Genomic DNA, 18,748 nt, shown 5'->3' with positions numbered 1-18,748 from the left:
AGCAAGAAATCTGGGAAAAACATAAATAATGGGGTAACAAAGACCCCAAAATTTGAACACTTTTAAAATATTGCTCTTACAAACTTAGAAAATTGATGGGATAATATTCTGAAGGGCATGTAGTCTGAAACTTAATGTCTATCATTATTTTATGTCTTCAATCCACAATGATTTGCTAGAAAACTAAAATTTTATAAAGAATATACTAAAAATATGAGGCAAAAATCTGGACAATCTGCTAAAATTTGTACAATTGAGAGTTATGAACACTGATGTAATTTTATTTCTAAAACTCTGCATATAAGTTAAAGAAGACAAAGTGTCTAGCTCGACGTCAAGTTATTTTATAGACTTTATCACTTTTTAGAGGTCCACTGTCAGGGTCTGTGTGGTTCTATATGTCATATATCAGATGAGGAATTTCTGGGGGCCAGTAACAATTCTATTTGTTTTGCAGGGATAGACTTCATGTCTCCTGCTCTCACTGGTATATTACATGTGAAGCAGGGTATGTAATGAATTTATAGAAAATATAAGTGAAGTGCCAGAGTTAACTATCACAGTGTCATCAGCATAATGTAAGATATTGCATGCCTTTTGAGTATGATGTATTTTTAAATTTTAGTGACAAATGACTACATCTTTTTTGGAATTGCAGTTTGTGAGATCTCCATTCTCAGATCATTTACACTTAACCTTGTTTAGTCCAGCTATCTTTCAATCCTTTCCCTGGCAAAATTTGGAGACTCCCCCATATTTATTGATTATTGCTGTTTGTCTGTATCAAATTATTTTATCAGATATGAATATTTTTACATTTATTTGTTATACTGTTTTAATCATTTTGTAGACTACCATGACGAAGGGCAACACTCATCCCTGTTCCTATGAGACCATAACTCTCAACTGTCCAGATTTTCACAGAATGTTATGATTTTTTTCCTCATATTTTTGTTTTGTTCCTCATAAAATGTGTGGTTTTCTGCAAATTACTGAAGATTGAAGTAATTAAATAATTACATATATGTGATATTCAGACTTCAAATTCTTCAGGAAATGTATGCTAACACAAATCCTGTCATACTAGCAACTTTCTAAGTTTATAAAAGCAATTTTTAAAATGTGTCTTTATTTTTGAGGCTTTGTCTCTCCATTATTTAGACTATGTCCAGATTTTTTGTGCTAAGAGGTTGAAAGGTAATGAGACACATTTGAGAGTTACTTACAAGCTATGTTAAAGACTTGATCCATTGGTCAGCAAAGTTCCTAAAATAAAGAGTTGAACCTCTTGCAGAAACAATTATCCAAGCAATGTTTAGATAGGCCATTGTCTCTAAAGTAAAGATCACTGTCTCTGACTGCGTAATATATAGGGTCGAATCCCTGACAATGAGCCAAATGGCCTGTGTTTAGCAAGCTGCTCAGGTGGTGGAGGAGCCAGTGAGGGTTGCGTGACAGCGGGTAGCTGGTGTCACCATGACAATTTGGGGATGCAGGAGCTGGTACAGTTCACTGCAAAGCCGACATCTATAGAAATGCAATGTGTGGCATGATGCAGTATAAGCTGGGATGATGGCAGTTCTGTACAATGGCAAGAGGATTGGCATGTATGCAAGCATCTCTCTGTACACTAGAACAGTGATGACAGACTTCATCACTGAGTGGGTTGGGAGTTAGGTACTTTAAACAAAAAAAGAGCCATTCCACATCAAATGACAGCACCTCTGTTAACATCCAGTTCTCACCTCTAAACCTGAAGGGCTATAGCCACCACTCTAATAGAGAATGAATCTGTCTGAACTCTCACCCTATAGAGGAATTAATGGGTCTATATGGCAACAGAAATGAATGATTCCAGGTCACATGACTGAGGGTTAAAAAAGATTTATTAAAAAACAAAAAGGAAAGCACTGCAGTACTGTACAGAAGCAACGGCATTTGCAGCCTACTGACTGAAGAGGACAGGGCTACTGTTAGTGTAATCTTAATGATAAAAATATATAATTAATACACAGACAGAAGTTGTCCTTCACAGACTCTGACACCTGCATTATAAATGAACCCTACAAGTTTATAAAAAAATGGACATAAGATGCAAACTGTAGGCTAAATATTTTGTTCTGTCATTTTGTAAAGACCCAATCCTAAATCTGAGCATGGACACCATGAGCTTTAGCAGCATGTAAATCCTGTAATTCCATTTTCAGTCTAGGTATGACAGTCATACTTCAGGTCAGTGGTACTTCTAGAGATCATTTAGCATCTACAAGTCTCTCCATTCTGCTATTAATAGATTTATTGCGTCACACCAGAGATTTTAATGGTAAATTCAAAACACACATTTTTTCATGCCACTATTACCATGTAGTATTGGTATAATTCCCCAATTTATCATACTGGTAGACACTCGTGCACACATCTGCATACATTTATACATTGCTAGTTCACTTCATCCACTATTTTCTGTATTTTTTGTGTGGTTTTTATACTAGTTTTCATTGTATGAACATGTTTTTGGGGCTGTTAACATGAAAACTGTCATGACAGTTTTTTTTTTGTAAAGCACTGACACTTTCTCTGAGCAGTTAATAACTTAGTTTATAATGCACACTAATACACACAGATGGATATTTATTAGATATCATTAGACAGATGTATTTTTATATTTATACTGTTTTTGTTTGATTATGTTTATGGTTAGATAGCTTTGTGTGTGTGTGTGTTTTTTTTTAATTTTAGTTCTTGTCACAGACCTGATGAAGGCTTTATTGCATTAGTTAACTGGAAGTGATTTTTGATAAAAGTATTTTTAAGCATATGTTATGCTTTTCTTAGTACCTGATCTTGGAATGTGGGTTGCAAATAGACAGGTAGTGTTTTCCATAACTAGGATTTAGTTTCAGTAGTGTGTGGGGGTGGGTACGTGCTGCTGTAAAATGCACTTTTACAGTCCTGTTTATATTTTTTACATGAATAGGCTGGTTTAAAAGTAAAGAGTACATATATTTTCCACACCTACTTCTAAGTGTATAAAAGCTGATATGTTTAACATTGTTAAAATATATCTGATTTTCTGTTACTGAAGATTGCTTGTCTGTGACAAATAAAGGCTTACTGCTTTGGAACACTAGCTGGGTTTCATGATTTTTAAAAATTATTGTGACTGAGCTCATCAACAAAGTTTTAAGAGCACTGGTTTCTCTGTTTTTTATTTTTTATTTTATTTTTCCTCAACACTCATGATGGTGAAGTTGGAACTAGACAGATTCCTGTTCTTGTTCATTTTTTTTATTTTTTTATGCGTCCAAGAATAGCACATCATTTGCAGGGGTGAATCAGACTAAAAAAAATAAGAAAATTCCTCCAAACAGTAACATGTAAAAGCATACCTTTCAACGTCCTAGCTAAAGAAGTTTGGACAAAGCTAAAAATAATTAGGGAAGCTAAAAATAAGGTCTAATTTTAAATTTTGCTCTTATAAACTTATAGAGTTGTTAGAATAGCATAGGTTCATACATTAGGTCAATACTAGGCTAGCTGCCCTTATAGGTCATTTAAAGCATTGACAATTTCCTTTTCTGTGTCCAAATTACTAGGATCATACCTTAGATAATTTGAGGGTGCCCATGCATGATAAAGCATTAAGAAGCTGTCCTTGTCCATTAGTAGTACCTGACACATTCCTGGGGTAAACTTTCTGTTTCCAATCCTTAAATCTAAGTTGTACTTGAGTATGGATGGGGCATCTGTTCCAGAGCAGCAGTATCCTCTGGAAGATATAGCTGTCCATCCAAACCATTGTGTTGAAGTTGCAGAAGAGGTTTATATCCATAGATTGAGTATTTCTGATGCCAATTGACTCACTGATGTGCAGTAAATCTATCAGTCCTGGGTCAGGGAATGAATTGTATGCCAGATGTAGGTCACCGCTTAGCAGTCTGTGGGATACCGAGTATAGTGACGTGGCTTTGAGTCAGTAGGATGTGTTGTTTAGGCTTTGAATCCTTTTAGTAAATTATTTCTGTGGAAGTTTCACTTGGTGCATGTGTCTGGGGAGGTACATGCTAAAGGGGATATTATATTCAATGACTGGCTTAGTGAAGACTGAGTAAAGGGGGGCAATGACATCCCTAGATCTATTCACAATCTCTTTATTTACAAGCTGTGCAAATATAGAAGGACTTTCTTACAACAGTGTACACACGTTGGTCATACGTTAGGTCACTGTCCACGAGTTTCCAAATCCAGAACAGCTGGGTCACCTCTCAGGGGCATATTGTCAATGTGATAGATCCCTGAGATAGATGATTACAAATGATACAAAAATGTATTTGTTTGTCATTTAGCTTCAGTCCATGAAGTTATTATCAGTTATTTATCTGATGCAAACCTTCCTACAGGATGGCTAAGTCATTTGGGGATTTAATGACTGTTCCTAGCTTACAGTCATCAGCAAACTCAGTCAACTAGAGTCCTTTGGTATTGGCCTTTACTTCAGAAAAGTAGATTCCAATCAGGAGCAGTCTCAGCATAGAACCTGGGGGACTCCACTGGTGACTGACTTCTTTATGGAAGTAAATTCCCCTTTTTTTGATTACTTGCATCCTATCTGCAGGCCAGTTGGCAATCCAAAAAGTGACATAGGGGTTTATTCCTAGTTTATTTATCTTTTCTACTATGCCTGACTGGGGAACTGTGTCAAAAGCTTTAGCTAGGTCAAGGCATGCCTTCATCCATTGCTTTGGTGATCTTTTCAAAAAATCCACTAGGTTGGGTAAGCATGACCTTCCCTTATTAAATGCAAACCGAGACAGGTCCAGTGTTTAGAAGTTTTCTATGTGTTGATTGATTATTTCCATGATAAGTCTTTCTATGGCTTTGCATATGAGCATGGTTAGACTTATGGGTCATAACTGCCTGGGTCTGTGGAAAGCCCTCCCTTGATATCTCTCAACTAATCAGGAACAAATCTCAACAAAATCAGGGAGAAATCCAGAAATAATCATGTGCAATCAGGGACACTTCTGACATATTAGTACTATTAACTGAGACATTGGAAAGATAAGCGAATATGAGTTAATATACATTTTCTGAAATAAAATAAGTATATAATTCTAATTATTGTTGTTATTTATTAAGTTTTATTCACTACCTTTTCTCCAATAGTCACCAGTTTTAGGAGGGATTAAGAGGGACAGAGCTAATATCTGAGTCAAAATCAAGAACGTCCCTGAAAAGCAGGGACAGCAGAAAGGTATGCCTCCCTTATGTAGGTGAAGGACTGTAGCTATTCTCCATTCACTTGGTACAAAACCCATATGGAAGCTAAGATTGAACAGTGTTGTTTGGGATATGGCTATATCATGCTTCATGCCATTTAAGATGCATCCAAGGATATTGTCAGGATTCATCAGTGCAATATTTTTAGATTTTAATAACACTTTTAGGATTTTATTTTGTGTAATAGCAGGAGATTACTTCAAGTTTCTGCTTGAAGGACAGATGGAGGGGAGGGAGGAGTAACATTAGATCTAAATTTATCATCCAGTTGGTTCACTATATTTTCAGCCTCAGTGTAGGTAACATCATTCATATTCAGCTCAGTTCATTGCTGTGTTGTTCTTTTGAGATTACAAACATAAATAAAAATGCCTTGTAATTGTGTTTAGCTTGGTTAGCTATTTTAGCCGCAAGCTTGGCTTTGTTGGATTTTTATTCAGTGGCAAGGACTCTAACATTCTGAGAATTCCTCTCAAACATTTGGTAAAAGTTTGTTTTCTTTTATTAAAAAGCTTCCACCATGTTTGTTTGTTTCTAGGGTTTGCCTTGTACTTGTTGCTATGGGGTACAGCTGCATCTTTGCTGGTACAGTGATGTGGTATGCATTTTTGCATATTCACTGTAATTAACTGGGTTTGGTGGTGAGACAATGGTGACATGTTTTATATTAGAATGCATTTTCTGAAGCATATCAAGTCTGAAACTCAAATGTAAATAATTTTATAATAGCTTCAATCCTCAATGATTGGCCAGAAGAGCACAAATGTTATGCAAAACAGATAAAAAATACAGGTAAAAAATCTGGGCATTCTGTGAAATTCTGGACAGTTGAGTGATATGGATCAGAAGTCTGGCCTTATCTTTACCACCCATCACAACTTAATGTAACTCCACCTTTGCACAGTACTCATTCTTTTTAGCACTGACAACTACTTGTTGCATTTACCTTCAATCAATGATGCATCTTTCAATAGTTGGATAAACATGACATAGATATTTATAAATTAAACAGTAACATCAAGTGTGATGTAATTAATGGCAACAGGGTGCATATGTATGCCTATGTAGAAAAAGGAAAGAGCGTCACTATCATCCCTGCTTTCTTGGAGTGTGAAAAAAGTAATAACATTTAGGTTGATATAGGTTTTTATGCTCATTTTAAAACTAGTGTATAGCATTCATGTCAATTATTTTGTATTACAGGTGAACCCAAGTTGGAGATAAGACCCTAGTCTGATCTGTATATTTAAGCAAAAAAGTAGTTTTTTTGAGTATGTAAAACATTTCTATTGATCGTGTTTGAATAAATTAGGACAAGGAAATATTTTTGTGAGTTGGAAATCATTATACAAACAACAGAAGCAAAATAGACTCTCTGATATTTTATTTAAATGTGGAATGAAAGACGTTCTTCAGCAGATAAAACATTTGGAAAAATTACAGATGAAATTTTACGTATAACACAAAATTTTCAGAAAGAATTATTTTTTTCCATAATAAATCTTTATTGTTATATTATTTTCAAACACAAATAAGAACAAAAATAACATATATTCACAAATCAAGCATTAACTAATATCACTAATAACCACACTCTATATACATGTAATACAGTTAAATATAAAAATGCATAAGAATAAATGCAAGTAATAGACAGTTAGTTTGAGCCATTTCTTTAGAATATGAAACACCCTTTGTTTTTGTTACATGGAAGAAATATACATGTTTTAACAAGCCACATTCATTTAATTTCCTTTTAGAAGACAAAATGCATAAAAATAAAAGAAAAAAAATGAAATATTTTGTTTATACCAACTGAGAAAATTAAACAAAAATTCCATTTTAGAATTATATTAGCTGAACAAAGGTCATCTACTGTTTTGGAGCCATATTCTTTTACCTGGATAATGTTTAGGACATTTAAGTAAAAAATACATGTTACTGATTGTTTGTTTCTAATTTACTTTTAGAAGAAAATTCAGTCCAAATTCAGATCTTTTGTTATCCTATTTATTTTTCTGAAGAATGGTATACTATACAGGTCTTGGCTAATCATTGCTAAAATCGTAACAGTGTCACGGCCATTCTGTTTGACCAAGTTATAGGTATCCTCAGCTTTTATAACAGCAAAATAATATTGATAATTATTTCACCTAGGTAACTATCCATTTTACAGACAAGCTGGCCCAATCCAAAATTCAGACTATGATCTATCTGCCAAGATCTTTCTGTTTGTGTGGGTTGAATTTCAGATAACGTTTTCAAAAATATGACTTGAGTATATGCTCTTAGCAGCTCCTAAAACGTTTTTTTTTCATTATTACCATAATCTGTGAGTTGTGACTAACTACTAGATGGATTGTCTTGTACATGTGCATAGATTAAGAGTAAATACATTTGCAGTAATATAGCTATCACAGTCTTATGTATGGCTCAAGAGCATAGAAGCATGGAGTTTAAAAACAGAACCACTTGACTTATTTCACTTGTTTATTTCTCTAAAGGTGGAAGCTGAAGATCCCAATGTTTTTATACTTCTAGCCTTAAAAAATTTCAGTTTAGGGGTTCAAGTCCATTTATAAGTCTCTCAAAGTTTTTAACACTTTTGCCCTTTCAGAAAAAACTGTATCTGCTGTACACAATCATGGGCGGACAGGTGATCCACTGGGAAAAGATGAAAGAAGAAGAAGAAGGTGGAAGATGAGTAGGAATTTATGGAGTATTCTGTAATACATTAAGCCTTTTTATACAAGCTAGGGAGTAGACGTTAACCATTGCAAAAGCCTAGCCAGGCATTTGGATATTTCTAACTCAAGCCAATTGAGTGAAATGAAATGAAGAGTAAGAGGTACACTTGATATTCCCTCCAAGTCACAGGTCAGAAAAAAGATTAAAGTGCCGCCTGTTCTGCCGATAAGATGTCCATCGTATTGATCAGTGCAGTAGCAGCCTTAGCTATATGAATTATATCCTGCCAAGGATATAACATCTGGCCAGGTTCCAAACCTTCAGGGCACTTCCCACATGCCCAAGCTGATATGCAGCTAGATCTGAATTGACTAAAAGACAAGTTTCATTGTAAAGTCCTTCAGTGCTTTCCTGCTGCCAAAGAGTATGCTTCTATGAGGCTTGTGAGGATTAATGGTCAGCATCCTTAGCTGGGCAGAAAAGACCACTTTGGGGAAAAAAACTTCCATTTTCTTATTTTTTTACTGGTGTTTTATTACTTTCATCTTTAGGAATGTTACTTTAAAGCAGGAGTGTTATGTTCTAATGGAATCCTTTCAGAGAGTAACATACTTTTAAACATAGCTAAACGTAGTGTTAACCGACTGATAAAATAACTTTTGTGGAAAGATTGAGCTTATTTTCCCACTGTGGGGCTGCCATAGTGTTAGAAAATGCTTTTTACTGTGCTTTTTTTATTAAAAAAGTGGAGCGGTAGTTTTAGTCTCATTTGTTCCATGTCTACATGAGAGTAGAGGCACCATTTTTGGCTTAAGCATGAAACAGATTGTCAGTCCTACAGTCAGTCTTTCTTCCAGCCACAAAAAAAAAAAAAAAAGGTTAAGCAAACAATCTTTGCCACCACAGCAGGCTAGCAATTTGCCCCAGTATTAGGTGGGTGACTCTGCTGCGGCTATATGTTGTATATCAGACTACTCATCTTTTACCCCAGATCCCTCTGGTGTAGTACCTAAAAACATTGTGGAACAGGGGATACCCATGTCCTCTGTGGGTGTTGGGGTCACCTCAGTGGGCAAATGAGACTCAGTCTTGTTAGTCCTGTGAGACGGAACAGGGAAGGTTTCCCTGTTATGTCAAAATGTAGTGCCCATCCCAGCAGAAGTAGCGACTGCCATCAGTACCAGGATTGGCCCCATTTTTCCTGTCAAAAAGAAGCAGAATACCAATCATGTATCTATTTTTCCTCAAATTTCTTTGGATTGGAGTAGTTTACTGGGACTGGCTCGGTGTTTGATTCAGGCTATTGATCCTTCTTGTAGAGCAGTTTCTGGTAAAAGAAAGAAGGATGCTTCCTTACCTGAACAGATTCAAGATTCTGAATCTGAACAGGAAGATGCAGTGATGGTTCAGAAGTTTGTCCTCAGATTTATGATTCAGACTCAGAGGAGAGCTCACTTCTGATTCTCCCTGTGGAGCTTTCTCATTATCTGAGATTATTGCTAGAATGTCCCAGTGCTTTCAGTGGGAGGACACTGAGGTTTCTCAGTCCATCAGAAAATACTATGAGGTGTTACAGAAGAATTTTCCAGAACCTACACCCATTCCTCCTATTTAGTCTGGATTAGAGGATGTGTGTCTTACTAATTTCAGTTTTCCTGACTGTCAGCCAAAAGGCAGATAGGATGTATAAAACTAATTAGTCTTTTACATTTTTATACACTCTTCCCATACCTGACCCAGCAGCTATAACCTTAGTTGACTCCTGTGCTACTAAGCACTTTGTTATATTCAATCCTACTCTTTCTAATAAAATCGGAAAATTATTGCTAGAGACCGGAAAAAAGTGTAAAGTTCTGCAACTTTGAATTTCAGAATTTTAGATTGTCAGGGTCATATGTTGAACTTTATTCTGACATATTGTGACTATATGAGGCATGTTTTATGTAAAGTTTCTTCTTATGAAGAAAAAAAATGCTTTAAATAACGTAGTTTCTTCTGTTGTGCAGGTCACTACTCATTGTTTGCAGTGTGTGTATGACTCTGTTAATATTATTTCCAGGGCTATAGCTACTGATACTGTTTTAAGGAGATTCTTGGCTAAACTCTAAGAACCTCCCAGATGATATAAAAAGTTCATTCTCTCTTGGATAGAAATTTAGTGTTTGGCCCCTCTGCTGCAGAGGAAATCAAAAAGTGTAATGAAATCAACAAGCTGATCAAGAGAATGTTTAAGGTTTTTCGGCAGTCCTTTTCCAAATTGTCTAATGGATTTTTTTTCTCCTCATCTAATTTCAGTAAAAAAACAGAATAAACAGTCTGAACAGAATTCAGATGAATAGTTGTTTAAGAAGAAGTGGCAGGGAGGTTCCAAAAAGAAATCTCAAACCTCCCAAAACCAAAGACACTACAATGAGTCTGAATGCCTGTTCAAGAGACCTTGTGACCCACTCTCACCCTGGACCTTTTTCTCTTCCAGAAAGGCAGAATATCCAGTTTTTCTCTGGCAACAGATCATTTCAGACAAATGAGTTTTGAATAATCATTCATTAGGGTTACAGATGGCAGTGGGAGCAAATTCCTCCATTTCAGGGGATCGTTCCTCTTCCTGCAGATCAGACTCTTTTTTCCACCTGTTCTTCATCACGTTGTCTCAAGGAGTGGTAGAACCAGTTCCTCCTTCCCAGGTGGGGAAGGGGTTTTATTCAAGGATGCTCATAGTTGCAAAGAAAGAAAATGCTTGCAGGCCAGTTCTGTAACTTTTTTTTTCTAAATCTGTTTATGATAATGCTCAGACTGCAAATAATGTCACTTCACAACCTGGTACCTGTTCTTCCTCTTTCATGTTTCCTGATAACACTAGACTTAAAATATGCTTTTCATTACATTCCTGTTCATCCAGATTTCAGGTGTTCCTTAAGGTTTAGTGTGTATGGATCACATTATCAGTTCTCTACAACACCCTTTGGACTATCCATTGCACCAAGAAGGTTCACAAAGTGTCTAGCTTCAGTTGTAGCTTATTTCAGGCTAAGGGATCCACATTTATCAGTATTTAGAAGACTTGCTTATTTTTGCAGAGTCCTTTTCATACTGTCAAGGATATCTTTCTTGGGTGAGAGATCTCTTGCACAAGCTGTGATTCCAAGAGAACATTCAAAAGTCTTTCTTAGGTTCATAGGTTCATAGGTTTATACTAGGCTATCTGCCCTAAGGCATTTATAAGCCTAGCCCAAATTATTGTTATATGAAAAAATACTGTGCCCATTAGTTTGTTGTGCCTCTGTCCAGCAGTGACCCAGAGATGATTCCGATCTCCCATCCACAGGTCTAGATTTCTCTTGAACAGAGTCAGCGAGGTGCTCTGCCTCACATGGACCGGGATTTTATTCCACAGCATAGGAGTCTCTGAGTGATAAATCTATCCTCCAGCACGTCCTATTTATATCCGTGCTAAGGTTTAAGTCACTTGCTCTAGTGGTTTTGGTGGATTTGGATTTTTGAGGTGGAGCATGTCCATTAATTCCGGGTTGGACATGGCCTTGTATGTCAGGCACATGTCACCTCTGAGCAGACGGTATGCGACTGAATAGAGCTGGAGTTTCTTCAATCTGGCAGCATATGACAGATTTTGGAGTCCCTTTATCCTTTTGGTGAGGAACTTTTGGGGTCTCTCCAATTGCTGCAGATGTCGGGTGAGATACATCCCGAATGGGGCATTGTACTCGATCATTGGTCTGATAAGTGAAGAGTACAGGGGAACAATGACCTCACTAGATCTGGATGTGAATCCCTTCATGATCAGGTGGGCAATGTAGAAGGTCTTTCTAACCACTTTAGCAATGTGAGTGTCAAAAGAAAGGCCACTGTCAACCTGGGTCCCCAGGTCCCTGATAACCTCTTCTGTGCTTAGTGGATTGCCACCTATATGGTAGCTTGGGGTTACCTTGTTTTTCCCGAAGGGTATGACTATACATTTTTTGGCGTTTAACTTCAGGCCATGGCTCTGGCACCAGCTATCTGTTTCCGTGAGTCCCTTCTGAAGGATATCAGTGTCCGATGCACTTTCTTGACTCCCTCACACAGGATTGTACTCTAGGATATCAACTAGACACCTCAGTTCAAACACGTTTTCTTCCTCTGGAAAAAAAAGATCTTCATTTAAATCTATTTTAAGGTTTTTCACTCAGACTTTGGTCACTGTGGGGGAATACCTCAAGATTTTGGTTCTCATGGCACCTATGATTCTCATGATACCCCTGACAAGGCACTACATGAGACAGATAGAGTGGTATCTAAACTCTCTTTGGTTTCAATATTAACACCCTATATCTTTTCATATCCCAGTACTGTGTTTTTTCAGAAGAGAAATCCCTTGGTGGAGACAACAAATATCTTTGAATCAGGGTCTCCCCTTCTCCCTCACTTCTCCAAAGCATTCAGTGACCACAGATTGTTCAGACTTTCCTTGATAAGCAGTTTCCAGGAGAGATAAAAATGCAGGGGGTGTGAGATACCAAGAACAGATAGAAGCAGATAAATATCAAGGAGATGCTTACCCTGAAAAAAGGCACTTGGTTTTTGAACCATCTTTGGTCCCTGGGTTTCTTTAAGTGGTTACAGATAATACCACAGTACATCAACAAGCAAGGGAGAATTGGGTCATACCACCCTTTGCATACTAGCCATGTTAGCTTGGGATATAGCTTCACAGTACAATATTACTCTTCAGGCATCCTACATTTGTTAAGAGCAAAACTATGTAGCAGGCAAGTTGAGCAGGACCAAGGCAGACGTTTATGAATGGAAACTTGATTCAGGATTCTTCCACAATTTGATCTCTCTGTGTGGAATTACTCAAGTAGATCTCTTTGCCTCCTCCCTGAAAAATCTACTGGCAAAATTCTGTTCCAGGACTCCACCCAAGAAGGTCTTGAAACAAATGTATTTTCTATTCTTTGGGCAGGAATGTTCCTGTATGCCTTTCCACCATTTCCTCTTATAGCCAGGTTACTTCTGAAGATTCAGAAGGACTCCCCAAGATCATTGTGTTGAATCCCTTCTAGCCTAGGCAACTGTGATACTTCTTTCTTTTGAAAATGGCCAGGGGCAATTATCCCAAGCTTCCGCACTGAATGGATCTACTTACACAAGAACAGGGGTGATTGATGCACCCTAATGTCAATCATCTTTAATTGACTGACTTTTTCAGCAGCTAAGGGAATACAGATAAACTGGATCACCTGAGAAATGGGGTGAAACAGGTTCTTCTTGCAGCAGCTTAAATGCACTGTACAATTGGCAGCACTATACTATTTTAATGATGTGTGACACACATAATATGCATTAACAATCAGCTAAATTTATTTCTGTTTTGTTTTCTTTCTCATTTTGTGTTTCTTTCTTTATTTTCTTTTTCTGCTTGATCTGGTTGTGGTGAGGCAGTAGTCATCTCACCTACTGTTAGTACACAAGCCACCTCCATGCGTACCTCTCTGCAGTATACAAAGTTCCCTGTGTGGAAGGTGACCTGGACGGATTGCCGGTGTCTTCAGTTGCCATCTCTCAAGAGGAGCATAAAGTCTTCTTACCTGAGAGTTATGTGATGGATTCATTTTTGGTCAGTACATGATGGGGAATGCATGGGATTGTGAAGACTGCACTAGCACCACAGAGTTTCTCTTTGTGTTTCTGAGTGATTTGCATGGCTAGGCAACCCCATCAATGGTACAAAAGAGGCAGCACAAACTCAGGATGTTAGCCAGAGAGGTGATCGACATATGTGTGGGTTACTATTTGTGTCAATCTGGCAGATCCTCCTCAACCCTCATCCCCCACTGAGTTTCCCATCCTTATGTGTCACTTCCTCTCCCCTCTTTGTTGTCCAGTGCTACACATTAATAGTTGTCAGTTCCTTCCTGTCTAGTCTGCATCTACATATTTCCCTGCTGTTGCCCACCTCTTATGTACTACTCTCTCCCTTGTCAATCTATGACTGATTTATGTATTTGTTTGACTGTCTCTACTACCTTGCCCATATGGGATAATTCTATCTGCACATTATCCTTGCTACATCCCCCCTCTACTCTTATTCTTATAAAAATGACACCTATACCCACAAAAGGTATACCCTTCTTCCTTCCACATACCAATATGTTCTTCCTGTTGTCTATATGTTTGCTGCTGTGCTTGCTTTCCAGCATGCACTATCTCTCCCTTTCCACTCCAATTATATGATAAAACAACTTAGAACATTGCTATGGTGCCACTGTTCACAGTGCTTGTATCACAGCTATGGGCTACTTCAATGTACATGCAAATGTGTATATCATTGGCCATGACACCTGCCTGATGCTTTCCATTCAAGCAGGTGACCAGCATAGCACGCTAGTTCCAGCATTGTGGTTATTGCTGTTATTATGTCTGTAAAGTTTCACTATGTAGCTCTGTCACTGGCTTGCTGGCATTGTGCTGACACACATGAATGCCTTACCCATGTCAGACCACTTCTAATTAAATTCAAAGGGAACATTTTCTGCATGACATTGTCTATAGAAGAAGTGCTAGTAAGGAACAATGAAGTATTTTATATAGAAAAAGACACATTGCATGTTTTGAAAGCTTCCATTCAAATGAATTCATGTTTCCCATGATTCAGTGAGTGTCAGCGTCTACAAATTATAATAAAAGAGAGAGATGCTAAAGAGTTACAAAGACAAGATTGATAAATTAAAACTGAGTAAATGGGTTGCACCAGTTGTTCAGGTAGCAAACAGCCAGTCTAATGGCATAGAATGATGTAGCCTTGATTATGACCAGGAGACCTGAGCTTGTTTAGAAGCTAAGGTGTCTGACAGAGCTGGTAGGGAGGATGGGCATGCCTGTCCTTGGTGAGAATTTCTGTACTGATGATGGCAGATCATTCTTTGAGCCCTGCCAGAAACTAGGACTCGGTGCAATTACTGGGCTGGACATGTAATATGACTGAGGAGGCATGGCTGCCCTGAAACCAAGGGATGATGCTTCCTTAAGGGCCACACCTAATTTACCATGCAGTCTACAAATGTAGTGCTGGCTTGCTGTGGTGTATGCCAAGCAAAATGTTCACAGTGATCTGCAGTGTGATAGTTTCTCATCTGACCCTATCTCATCTGGAGATGAGTGGTAGAGAGAACACCAAGACCCTGCATGTGGGAATAGGTGCCCTCAATCAGTGCAGGGCTCTCCTGGAAGGGAGACACCTCCCTGGTGTGGGTCACATGGAAGTGCCACCATATTGTGAGTGCCTTCAAAGATGATAATTTTTAGGATTAGGCATAGAGAAGCTTGAAATCTGGACTAGAACAAAATAAATATGAAAATATTTAAAAAATAAATAAATAAACTATCTAAACAAGCCATTAAAACAGAAATATACCCATTAAAAGCATGGAATAAATGATGGCAAGAATGAGCGGGGTAACTATAATACTCAAAACCAAGTTAGTCTGACTAGAAACACATGCTACTAAAATTATGCAATCATAAAGGTATGAGGCTTGTTTAAGTGTGTCATATGTTACCATTTGAAGTGAGTTGTGCATTTTCCATTTTAGAATGAATTATGGGAAATCTACTAGGATTAGAGTGTGGCAGTGTACCTAAAGTATTTAGAAATCACTGGAAATATAGAGTGAGCACCTCAGTTACTCACACACAATACTACAGTAACTGCATAAATGTGATTTGAAAGTAAATAAAAACTTAAATCTAATATTAGTGAGTCACAAAATGAATATTTTTTGTTGACATGGTGAATAAAAGAAGAATGTGTCACATGGCTGAGAAGGTAAATGCAATCCTCATTGCACAGACTGCACGTGTGTGTGAAAAAGTTGCAGGCATTTTTGGCCTTGTAAAATACTCCTAGAAATTTACACACAGAAAACAATACTGAGTCTTTTATACAGGATATTAAAGGAACAGAGTTTATGGCTGTAGGACTGTCATGAAAAGAATGCATTTATACATGCGAATAAAATATTGGTACATTATGACCAAACCCTGACACTTACATTAGCTTTGTTACTTCTGCTGATGACACTTGAACTGTGATTTGACATATTTTGCCTTGAAATATACAAGAGTTGCTTGCTTCTTGAGTCCTTTCTTGAGTACAGAAAACAATATGCATCAAATTGACAGAGAAGTGTGACTGCAAGAGCATTTCAAAGAAAATTCAGTAAACACTGAGATAATTGCAAAGCTAAAATCTGGACTGGTAGAGTATTGTCCAGTATGTGTGATAATCGGTTGGCTTTTCAGAGTGGATGTCATTAAATGTACATTATAAGAGAAAAAGTGCACTCTCTGTAGAAAAATACTATCCTGTATTGGAAACCTGAGTTATTGTGCCAAGTAAGTGTTGGAAAATTGTTCTAAAGGACAGAAATAACGCTCATCCAGGTATTCTGAAAGTAAAACCCCAGAATGAAATTTTCTTTGGTTACCATAGTTACATGATTAAATTGAGTACATCTATAAAAAATATGTAACACAACAAATGATACATACAAATGTCTAGACAGGCACATTTGTGTGAGAATTTCCTGGCAGAAGCTGGAAAAGACTGTATATTGATTTTGCAGGTCCATTACTGAGTACAGTAGTTATGATTTTGATGTATACATATTCATATGATCGGTGGTATTTTATATGGCCAAGATTATATCACAAATAGCTGTCAATAAGCAGAGAAGATAGTTTCATATAGTTTACCGACAAATATTGTTACAGGGTAATGTAATTTTGTTCATACTTCAAAAATAGTGTAATTTCATTACTATAAAATTATCATTCCATTACTGCAAATGACATCCTGCTAGAAATGACATAAAGTAGTCAGGCATTTAAGGCTGGAATGAAAAGCTGCATTATACAGTACTGGAAGTGAAAGACAATCGCCGGGGTTCACAAAGGCTGAATTCCCATGCAGGAACAGTGTAGGAGCTCCTGCACGGAAAATGGCCGCAGAGCGATCGAGGAAAGTGCCATTTTCACATGCACGAGCAGCCCTGCACTGTTCATGCACGGAAAACTGGCAAATATGCAAATCACCTCATTTGCTGGTGAAAACCATGCAAATGCAGTGATTTTGCAATCCACCAAGCTGCACAGACTCCGTATAAGAGCAGTGTCAGTGCAGAACTGTTTTCAGCTAGTAACCAAATACATTTCTGTATCTGACAAAACTGAGGCATGACAGCTTGTGTAAAAGCATGTATTATGTTTAATACACATGCCAATGGCCAAATATAAGGCCATTTGCATTAAAAACTTATTTTTTTTTTAAATTAAACGTTTTTTTTTTTTTGGCCGATCTCGGACGTTTAAGCTTTGGGCAGTGGCAAAGGAGATTGTGCCGAAAAAAAAAATGGGAATAGTTAACTTTAAGTGAATTCTGCATTTTGCCATTATAGTCAATAGCAGGCAGAATGTAAACAATACCCGGGACCAGTGGTTGCCATGGGGAAAGGGTCTGTGTAAGTATAGTAACTAATGACCTACACACTGGGGTATGCAAATAAGGGGAGTTATACTGAATCACAGATTTCTTAAAAGTGTCAGCTTGTACCTAACCGTGTAGGTACAGGAATACCACAGTGCAAGTCTAAGAGCTGAATAACTTCATAAGGAGGTGTGTCATGCTTGCTGTAAGCCCATTGGAGCTCTGTGGCCCGTGTTTGTCCATAGCTAAGCACAGCTAAGGAAGAGTATGTGTCTGAGGCTATATTGTCTTATTACAAGAAATGCAGAGTGTGTTCACATCTAGAGAGGGCCATTTCTGCCTAATAGTGCTTACATTGTGTAAACGGGTGTGGGCGGTGCTCAGCGAGCCTAAAAAATAAATAAATAAATAAATAAATAGGAAATAGCAGAACTGTTTACATTTGAGCACTGTGTATGCATGGCATGCCTCGGAGCTTAAATAGGGTGGAAGTGGGGAAGGGGAAACAGCAGTAGGAAGGCAATCAAGGATAACTAGCATAGCTGGCAGGTGAAATGTATCAGAATCAGCCAATTACACAGGCAGAAGCCCAGCACACAACTATAAAGTATGCAAACACCTTTCAGTGTGGTTTTTCCCACAAACTCTTCACCACTGGGGTACACAGACAGAGAAATTTTACCTGACAAAACTAACAAAATGTTAGGGGCTGCTGTCACTCTCATACATCAATATGTGCAAGAGGCTGTAGGTGGTGAGGATGTGAATGCTGATGACCATCCCACAGTGAGGAGGAGGAGAAGAGTGTACAGACCCAGGATAACCTACCGGGGGCTACATGAGCTAGAGATAGTAGAGCACTATAGGTTGGACAGGCACATTCTACAGCAAACAGTTGAGCTGTGCCAGCCCTGTCTCACACACAGAACCAACAGAAGGAACCCCATACCAGTGGATACCAAGGTATATGTACGCCTAAGAGCACTAGCTACAGGTACCTTCCAAGGGATACTGGGGATATCATGGGGATCTCACAAGCATCAGCATCCAGGGTACTCCACCAGTTCCTGGATGCCATGTCAGCACATGCCATTGAGCACATATATTTCCTCAATACCAGTGGGGCGTTGACCAGCAATATGCGTCTCTTCCACCAAATAGCAGAATGTCCTGTGATAGTGGGTGCTGTAGACTGCACCCACATACACATCAAAGTACCAGCCAGCGAGCGGGGTAGGTTCTACTTAAACCGCAAGGGTGGGGACATCCCATATGGCCACCTAGTGGGCGATGCTG

The sequence above is a fragment of the Protopterus annectens genome, chromosome 5.part0, assembly GCF_019279795.1.
Source record: "Protopterus annectens isolate FY-2018-M chromosome 5.part0, PAN1.0, whole genome shotgun sequence".
In the NCBI taxonomy this organism is placed as follows: Eukaryota; Metazoa; Chordata; order Ceratodontiformes; family Protopteridae; genus Protopterus; species Protopterus annectens.
Note: the sequence above shows the minus strand (reverse complement) of the source record.